This window comes from Phyllobates terribilis, unplaced genomic scaffold (genome assembly GCF_046119375.1).
Source record: "Phyllobates terribilis strain yellow unplaced genomic scaffold, ASM4611937v1 Scaffold_6450__1_contigs__length_44468, whole genome shotgun sequence".
NCBI lineage: Eukaryota > Metazoa > Chordata > Amphibia > Anura > Dendrobatidae > Phyllobates > Phyllobates terribilis.
Window position 1 is genome coordinate 21,337 of NW_027369193.1, and position 10,668 is coordinate 32,004.

The following is a 10,668-nucleotide window of genomic DNA, read 5'->3' on the forward strand; positions in this document are numbered from 1 at the left end:
CATGCACAAACTCACTCCAACCTTTACCAAACCTGTAATTGTTGCCACTGTAATTGATTCTCACAGGAAAATTCTCCTTGTTACACCTTAGAGTGATGAATTCATTCTTGAAATTTGACAAATGTTGTTCAACATGATCATAGGGGATTGGCTGCATACAAAAACATAGTAAATGCTAGAAAAATTGACCAGGTGAGGAAGATATGGTGGAAGACTATACCAGTCGATAGTCTCGATTCACGTGGTTTACTTTCAATGTCACTGCAAAGCTCAATTCAGGATTCTTTATAGCTGCTAATGCAGCCTCTCTAGCTGCTTCCTCATACTTCTCCAGGATAACAACACTAGTGGATGGAGCACCTTTCACAATTTTCCTAGGTTTTGGTTGTGAGGCAGGTGAAGGTGGCTGTGGTGAATTCTCATCAGAGGTCCACTCTGTTAAGTCATAGAACTCAATATGCCTATCCATTGATAGATGAAGATGGAAGATGGAGGATGATGGCAGAAGGAAGTGGGAAGATGATGGAAACATAACGTCTGAATTCATGCCTATTTAACCTACAATGGGCCATTCCTCTTCCACATTTACTACCCGTCATTTACTCAGCATTTGACCACCATTTTTTGGGGAATCATACCCTCTGAATTGACCTGTCATTTTACTCATCCTTCACTGTGGTAGTTTTTGCTTGAACACTGATTTGTTGCATGATATTGCATGCCACAGTTTTTCATCACTGACAACTCAGGCTTTGAATTCACATGTCTCGTTATTAAAGTTGTCATTAACTTACAATTCAGACTCTGAATTCACATGCCTCAGGATTTACAGCTAGTACCCAAAAACATATTATCATTAACTTACAATTTGTTTTTCGATACAGAAACATACTTAACTAAACGATTAAATTACATGTCCAAAGCTTCCCGTACCCGTGCTTTTAAATTATACAACTCGGCTTTGACATCTTCGTTCTCAGACTCCAAGAACGCAACTACGCACTTAAGGACTTCGTTCTCTACCTTCACATCTTTGTCGTCACCTTCCAAGGCCGATATCTTGTCTTTAAGCCGTTTGATCTCGGCATTGAGATCGTCCACCTCCTCCTTCTTGTGGATCTGGAGACGATGAATCTGACATTGTAATTCATCAATCTTCTCTCCGAACATGTGAGTATCGGGAGCAAGTGGTATGCGAGTATCGGGAGCGTGTGGTCGCATTTCTGAAATACCGTATTTCTCATACAAATCCTCCTCGTCCTACACGGGAATTCCAAACATATCATCATATGCACATAGTATCCAATTGAATAACAAACGAAAATATATTGGCTTACTAGGTCGTCGGACGAGGACACATCAGTAGAGTGTGGGATATACATCCCATAGTATGCTTGACCATGGTTGCGCAACCACTCCTCAGTTCTGAATTCCTCGTGCAAGGCTTCTATTTCCCCCGAAAGAATACCGTCACTTTGTTCAGAATTCATATTTCCTCTACAGAGAACAAACAATCTTATTGAAAACTAATCTTTATTGAAAACAAAATTAAATAGCAATCTTATACAAACAGTCTTGCTCTTTAGAATCATAGTTCAACAAAAAATTTAGTTCTGTAAACCATAAAATGCATGAGTCCCATAATTCAGTTCTGTAAACCATAAAATTGCTTCTTTAAAACCATAGTTCAGCAAAAAATTCAGTTAAAAAATGCAGCATCTCAGTTCTGTAATTCAGTTCAAAATATACAGCATCTCAGCTCTGTAAAGCAGCAGCACCAAAATTGCTTCTTTATAACCAAAAAATGCAGCAGTCCCATAATTCAGTTCTATAAGATCCAAACTTGCTTATCCCATATAGTTCAAAAATGCAGAAAAACACCTTATAAAACCAAAAAATTCAGTTGAAAAATGCAAGAAAAATTCAGCAGTCCCATAATTCCTGTTGTTCAGCATCTACATGTTCAGCAAATCAGTTCTGTAAAATGTTCGGAAAAAATTCAGTTCTGTAAAATGTTCAGCAAACCATACTCTGTAAAATGTTCAGAATCTACATGTTCAACATCTACGTGTGCAGCAAACCATACTCTGTAAAATGTTCAGCATCTACATCTACATGTTCAACATCTACAAATTCAGTTCTGTAAAATGTTCAGCAAATCAGTTCAGCATCTACATGTTCAGAAAAATTCAGTCCCATAATTCAGTTCTGTAAGCTTGTATGCAGGTTCCAAATTAGTACCAAATTATTACCAAATTAGAAGGATGCAGGTTCAGCAAATCAGTTCTGTAAGCTTGTATGCAATGTTCAGCAAATGCAGCAGAAGGAAAATCGCATTTTTAATTTAGAAGGTGCAATGTTCTGTAAGCTTGTATGCAATGTTCACCAAATTATTACCAAATTAGAAGGATGCAGGTTCCAAATTAGTACCAAATTATTTCCAATGAACCAGCACAAATCGAGGTTTTGATGCAGCAGTACCAAATAACCAAATTAGGGTTTACCTGGGCGTTGAACTAGGACAAATCGAGGGAGCGGGTGTACCTGGACGAAGAAGATGAAGAAGAACCGAAATTAGGGTTCCAATGGACGAAGAAGATGGACGAAGAAGGACGCACAACAATTCAGTAGACGGAAATAGAAGGATGCAGGTTCCAATCGGGTCGTCGACGAAGAAGGACGAAGATGGATTGAAGAAAGAAGGACGAAGACGAACTGGGGGGACAAAAGATGAACGATCGACGAAGAAGGACGAAGAATGACGAAGATGGATTGTGAAGCTCAGAAGTTGGAAGAATATGAACGAAGAAGGACGAAGAACAAGCTCAGAAGTTGGAAGAATATGGATTGAAGAAAGAAGGACGATCGACGAAGAACAAGCTCAGAAGTAGGAAGAATGAAATTTGAGGGGCAACTTGGACCTCCTGCGTTCAATCAAACTAGTTGAAACACCTTCAACCATGTATTCTTGGTTGATCAAAATTGATTGAAACAGCTTAACTTCAATCAACTTCAATCACCTTCAATCACCATGTATCCCGAACGCGATTTCATCAACTAGTTGAAGCAACTTCAATCAAGGTGATTGAAGAACTCACTTAAGTGAGTACTTCAATCACTTAAATAGGCATACCGAACGCAGCCATATGTGTTTTTGGTTTGTGGATGTGTCCATGCAAACAATCTTTGAGTGCATACCCTTAACTAACTAATAAGAAATTGTACTTTCAGTACTCTCACAGTTCAGAATACAGATTGTTTTTTATGAGATATATTCCACCTCATTGACTGAAAAAATAAGAGAAGGGAAAAACAAGATAATCAAATACTCCATCCGTTACATAATATAGTTCTCATATGTTTTTACATACTTGTCGATATACATTTTGTATCGTTAATAACTATCATTATATGTTAGTATAAATTAGAAAAAATTATATTATTAAAATACTTATCAAAACGAATCAAACAAGACCTCACATGACTATGTTTTTTCTTATACACTAGTGTAATACCCGTGCCATGCACGGGACTTGAAAAATTTTGTTGTTTAAAGTTGATATATTATATGGAGACGACTTAAATTGTATGGAAAAAAACTATTGAAGATTCTGACATTTACTAAATTTTGATCATACATTTTATAAGACAACATAATTTATATGCAAATTATAAGATGAAAAACCATAAATCATACTTAATTCAAATGAGAATATGATCTACACAAAGTGATTAATGTGTTCTACTTCTTCATGTGTAGGTGCAAGAATTGCGCGCTCTTCAAAGTACTTGGAATACTGCTGAACAGTAGAAAGAGAAGGATAAATTGTTTCAACAATTGCCTCAATAGGATCAAGACGAAAGTTGTGTACCAGCAAATCATCAGGAGTGTCGATAGTTGCCTCTCCATCATTGTCATCCTCAATATCTCCATTGTCAATGCTCAATATCCAATCTGAAAACTCCTTTGCCTTTTCTCTTTCTTTATCAGTATTTCCCTGTTGAATTCTCATGTTTTTTGTCAAAGTCAGCACTTTGCAATGCTTACATAAGTAGGATGAATTGATAGTTGAAAAAACTATATCATGTCGGCTACCCTTTTGAATAGCTGGAAGTATTTGTCTAAAATCTCCTCCAAATATAACGACCTTGCCGCCAAAAGGCTGATGAGAAGTGTTTGGATTCTGATTGCTCATTATATCTCTCAATGTTTTGTCAAACGCTTTGAAACAGTATTTGCTCGTCATAGGAGCCTCATCCCACATAATACGTTTTGCAGCACAAATCAACTGGGCCAAGTCAGAACCCTTGTTTATACTTCAAGTGGAAGCCTCGTCTATTTGTAAAGGAATTTCAAATCGTGAATGAGCTGTTCTACCACCAGGAAGCACTTGCAAATTCATCACGCCTCAATAAAGATAGAAGTGCCAAACTTTCGGCATATATTGTCTCAGGAGTGATTTATCGGGCATTTTTTATTAATCGCCATTTTCGGGAACTTTCATGCTCAATAACATTTTAAAAAATATTTAAATAATTACAAATTTTTTAAGGACTAAACTTTGTACAGTTAGTTGGGCTGGAAAAACAATCGTTTTAATAAATTTGGGCTTCGATATGGGTTTGGGCTTGGAATTGGTGGGTTGGGCCGGTGCAATAAACATAACCTTCATCAGATTTGTTATGTTTTAAAAAAGTTATTTAGAATGTATTAAATCGTTTTAATAATTGGGCTTCGATATGGATTTGGGCTTGGAATTGTGGGTTGGGCCGGTGCAACAAACATAACCTTCATCAGAGTTTTGTTAAAAAAAACAAAAACAAAATCATTTTAATTTCTACGTTTTATATTGAGCCACGTATGTGTTTTACCAACCACATGTTCAAATGTAGAAACCCTGATATTTGTTGTCCGTATTTATATATTCTCTTACTTCTCAACGTTATTTTTTTCACTCTCTTTGCCTCTTCTTTAACTCTAACCTAGGGTTTCACTTTGAAACCCAGATCTCGTCTACTCTTCTTCTCACCTCTCATGTTCTTGCGAAGCTTTTTTTAAGCTTCGTATGCTCTCAGATCCGAGATTTAATGCTTTGCATGTTATTGTTCTTGGATCCAGATTAGTAGCCTCTCATCTTCATCTTTTCGTATGAAATGACGTATTGAGTTGCGATCTGGAGCCTTGGTTGATTTTGTGGTTTTCAACCTTTAAATTTCTCTAATCTGGATTTAATTTTGAAATCTTGTTTTCGACTTTAAATTTTGTATTTCTGGGCTGTTTTTTCAAATCGATTGTCGATTCGAGCCATGAAAAGCTAGGGTTGATGAAACTAAGCTTCAATCTGGCGATAATTCAAGCTATATGTTCATCTTCTCCATCTTAAGCTTGAAATTGTTTTTTAGGTTTATTTTTACATCTGATTCTAAAAACTTCTTTTGTTGTTCTGTTTCTGTAGAGTTTTCATGGCAATATAGTGATTCTCGTATATGGTATCGCACAGTGTTGGCCATAACACTACTGCGAGGTTGTTGCATGTCTTTTTATTCTATTTGTTCTTTCTGTAGTCATGAATTTATTGATTGATAATCGATTTGAGGTTTTGCATGTTGTTGTTCTTGGATCCAGATTAGTAGCCTTGGTTGATTTTGTGGTTTGGTTCGATCCAGATTAGTAGCCTCTCATCTTCATCTTTTCGTGTGAAATGACGTATTGAGGTACGATCTTGAGCCTTGGTTGATTTTGTGGTTTTCAACCTTTAAATCTCTCGGATTTGGATTTAGTTTTGAAATCTTGTTTTGGACTTTAAATTTTATATTTCTGGTTTGATTTTTCAAATTAATTGTCGATTCGAGCCATGAAAAGCTAGGGTTTATGAAACTAAGCTTCAATTTGGTGATAATTGAAGCTATGTTTTCATCTTCTTCTTCTTCAGCTTGAGATTGTTTTTTTTTAGGTTTATTTTTAGATCTGATTCTAAAAACTTCTTTTGTTGTTCTTTTTCTGTAGAGTGTTCAAGTCCATATAGTGTTTCTCGTATATCGTATCACATAGTGTTGGCCATAACACTACAGCGAGGTTGTTGCATGTCTTTTTGATCTATTTGGTCTTCCTGTAATCATGACTTTATTTATTGATAATCGATTTTTAGGTTTTTCTTGTTGTTGTTCTTGGATCCATATTAGTAGCCATAAACTTAAATTGTAAATTCATTCTCTATTAGTATAATTGAAAATCTTCAAGCAAAATAATGTTCTCAGGACTGAGCTTGAAAAAAGATAAGTTTTGCTATGTCAAATTTTGTCAATAACAAATTAATCTGCTTTATTTAATAAGCGTACTTATGTATTTCACTATTTCATATGCAGGTTTGTTGTAATAGATAAACCAAAGGGGCATAATACTTAGTTGAAATTGGAGAAAATAAGGAAAAAAGTAAGGTTGCCAAAGGTCAAATCTCATTTTTGAATGTGAGTTGTGTTTCTTAAATTGAATGTTAATAAGTATTTATGAAAAGTAAATATTTGTTGAATAAAATGAAAATATTAGATAGTTTAACGTGGTCATTAGCTATAAGTGATATATATAAGCAGACCTAACAAAAGTAAATAACATAATGCTTTGTATTTATGAAAACTAATTATTTTCGAACATGTTAAACAGATTGTGAAATACTTATCTTTGTGTTTCGTTTGCCCAGGCTTTTCTTATGATTATTGTAGATGGTTTACTATAGTATCAGGTTACTTAATTCTTTAAAAATTTCATATACAGGTTTGCAGTATCAGCAAAGGAAAAGGGACTTCATAGTTTATTAATATTGGAAAAAGAAGGTTTAAAAAGGTAAGTATCTCTATGGTTATATCTCTTCAATTTAATGTTTTTAGTTTTCTTGCCTAAATCAATTTTTCAAAACTAAAATTGAGTATTGAAGTATTTCTAAATATTAAATGAAATTAAGAGAGCTACGATTGAATCAGTAGGAACAACAACCACAAATAATCACTTTCTATTTATATAAATTGTAAATTCATTCTCTATTAGTATAATTATTTTGCTTGAAGATTAATAGTATACATTTATATAGAGGTAAGATACTGAATTTTGACAGTATAATTTTTTTTCCAGTAATATGCATGAAATGAGTCTATTAAAATATGTACAAACCGATGCAATCAGATGATATATTGTAAATCAGTGAAAAACAGATGAAAATATGCACTAATATGCATAAAATGCTTATTTTACCTATGTTGAATGTGTACAAATGTACAAATTGAGTTCTGTCAAAATCTGGAACTTATCTAGTTCATGGCACTGGATGAGTTCCAAAATTTGTACACATTCAGATTCATGGCACTAATATGCACTAATATGAACTTATCCAGTTTATAGAAAAATATGACAGTTTTGACAAAACTGGCATAATTGTACACATTCAGCATATTCTAGTTATGTGATTTAACCATGAAGACTATAGGTATAGAAACTGAATATAAATGCTTAATAAATTTGTATACCTTTTAGCTTATGTTTTTCGATTCTTAATGAACTCGTTCCTTCTCCAGATTCTTCTCCATGCATGACTGGTCAAATGTGCATTTTTATGAGTTGTTATGTCTAACAGAACACGGAAAAACATCCTTAATATTTATGTAGATATAACAGAAATTTAGCTTTACCTGTGTAGATAAACAACACCTTTATGAAACTCTCTTGTCTGGAATTTGAATGCGTGTTGTGTGTTGTCAATGTAGATTGCCTCTAAATATATACTAAACTTAATATTTAGGGTTTCCATTTTTTAGAACACATAGAAACTGAATATAAATGCTTAATAAATTTGTATACCTTTTAGCTTATGTTTTTCGATTCTTAATGAACTCGTTCCTTCTCCAGATTCTTCTCCCTGCATGACTGGTCAAATGTGCATTTTTTTATGATTTGTTATGTGTAACAGAACACGGAAAAACATCCTTAATATTTATGTAGATATAATAGAAACATCCTTAAACTACATTGGAAGTTGCTGAAAACACAAATGAGATATGATTAATCTGAAATTTTGAAAGGAAAACCTTTAAAATCTGATTCATGTGGTTGTATTATAATATATGTGTACCTTTTTGCTTCTTATCAATTGTCGTCAAGCTTGTTTCTTCATCTGATTTGTCACCCTGCATGACCGAAAACTGAGAAATTGGCTTACACTTTGGTTGCTCATCCTGCAAATAGCATAAATAATGAACACTTAGGTTAATCAACAATACAACTTAATAGACTTTGAATTATGTGAACTGTGGCTTCATACCTTGGTTTATACTGGAATTGTGGTTCTGTAGAGCTTCATTGGGGATAGACGTTATTTATATAGTTTAAGTCTTGATTTTAGGGTTTCTTTTTTATAGTGAAATATTATGATTGAATTGTAATATGGGCTGATTCACATACCGAAATTGGTGAAGGTATATTCAAAATAAAGAAACTGCCATATTCTAACATTGTATTAATTTTATTTGTGGAGATTCTATGATTTAAGACATGTATGAAATGGGCAATTAAAGATATTGGCCTGATTTATTGGTTTTTCTTTTATTTTCGTTGGTAGATTGTGGAGTTTATTTGAGTTCAGGAAATTGTAATAAGACAATTTTATATATTTTGCTTTATTTGGTTTAGTCGTTTATTTCTTTGGGCAGATTATGGACAAATTTTGGCAGTTTTTAAAAGGTGTAGGTAGCATCTCTTTATAATTGGTTTATTTTTCTGATTTAGGTCTGAATGCATTTAGATCATTTTCTCGTTTAGGAATGAAATAATTGCTCTATAATCTCGTAATAAAATATTATACATTAAATGGGTCCCTCCTGTTTGTAGGTTGTCTGTATGAATGACATCTGGCAATTTTCTCAACTTTAACTGTGAGAGCGACACGTGGCGAGGACGAATTTTAGGTTATTTATGTATGTTCCTTTAGTATTATATAGGTAGATTAGCAAGAATTAAAAAATAAACTCCGATCATGAATAGTGTCAAAACAAGAATGAGCACTGTATTATTATTATAGGACAGTAAAAGTATCTCACTCGAGAGGAGGAAGAAAGAGAAGGACGGTGGAAATTTCCCGCCAGTACTGACAAATTTGAATTGTGAGAATGAATGGTCGAGATTCAGTTTCAAGAAAGAGAGGACTGTGGATGGACGGATGACGATGGAGATGGTGGAAAGCGAGGAGAGGGAGATCATGCGGTGTTTTCGCAGCTATGGAAGGTTGAAGATGGAGCTCGTCGGAGAGATAGAAGAGGAGTTTGTTTGCGTGACGGTGGTTGATTAATGGAAAGGACGAATGAGTTGCAGAGTTCACCGCGAGATGGAGAAGTAGGGATTGGGGAAGAGAATGCAGAGACAGTTGTTTTCAATTTTGTTTTCAACTTAGTCCCTCCTTATTATATTTTTTCGGAAACATAAACAGAAAGAAAATGAATCTAGACAACTTTCACGTGATTGTTCACTCGTCGAGTTGGTTTATCATAGTGATGTGTGGTGACGTAAACGAAAAAAACGAATCTAGACAACTTTCCGGAAAATTATAATAAACAGGACCTAATTTCTAGATCACATTTCAAAACACAATATTTTTTATAACCTATGATTTCCATCTTGATTATTCTATAAGAAATAACATAGTGATGTGTGGTCTAGTTCTATTCATCTTAATAATCAATTTAATAATATTAAAATTTTATCATTTTTGGAGTCGTATTATTAGAGATATTAACGAAACAAAACACATCTCGACGATGATGCCAAATTGAAATGAGAACTATATTATGTGAAAGAGGGGGTAGTTTCTTATTTCTATTACTCATCTCACATTAATTTCTATTTAATTTCACATTACTCATCCGCTATTTCACATTGGTAATTTTCTTTTTAAATTTGTGGCCAGATATAAGAAAAACTCTATTCATAAATTCTAAAATCACAATTGTAAAAATGGTGGAATTTCACATATTGTGTGAAGATAATTATTTTAAGATAGTATAAGTTTATCATGAATTTTTTTTTTAAAAAAAAATTAACATGTTATTGTAACAATAATATAAACTCATATTGACTCTAACTCTGGTTGGTGGTGGCAAGGGTTTTGCGCCGCCCGTCGTTATCGGTGATTGGTAGATTCCTGGCTTCTTTCAGACGATTCACTTTACTTTTTTTTTTATTTGCGGTTATGTCTTATCACATTATTTTCCCCGAGGAATCTCTTCCTTGCATTTTTCAAAGAATGCAACTTCTTATTTAATCCGGTCTTGATACATGATTTTTTTCACAATCAATACAAAGACACACATTCTATGGAAGATGACCTAAATTATCGAAGCAGATGATCTTTAGAAAATCCTTAATTTTCAAAGATTCGTGGAGTGATAAGATGAACTCTGGGTCAGTAGAGTTGTTGATGTTATGTGTCCGGATCACGCCAGATAGTAGAGTATGATTCCATTGAGATTTGGAAAGAAAATCTAGTGCTTGATTGCATTCTTGAAGAGCATGGTTGAACTTGACATCTTTCCAACTTGATGTTATACACTTTATATCATTCATTATAGGAGCAATTTCCTAAGAAACCTTCCAAGTGGGCTTAAGACTGTTGATTACCGTAAGGTTTT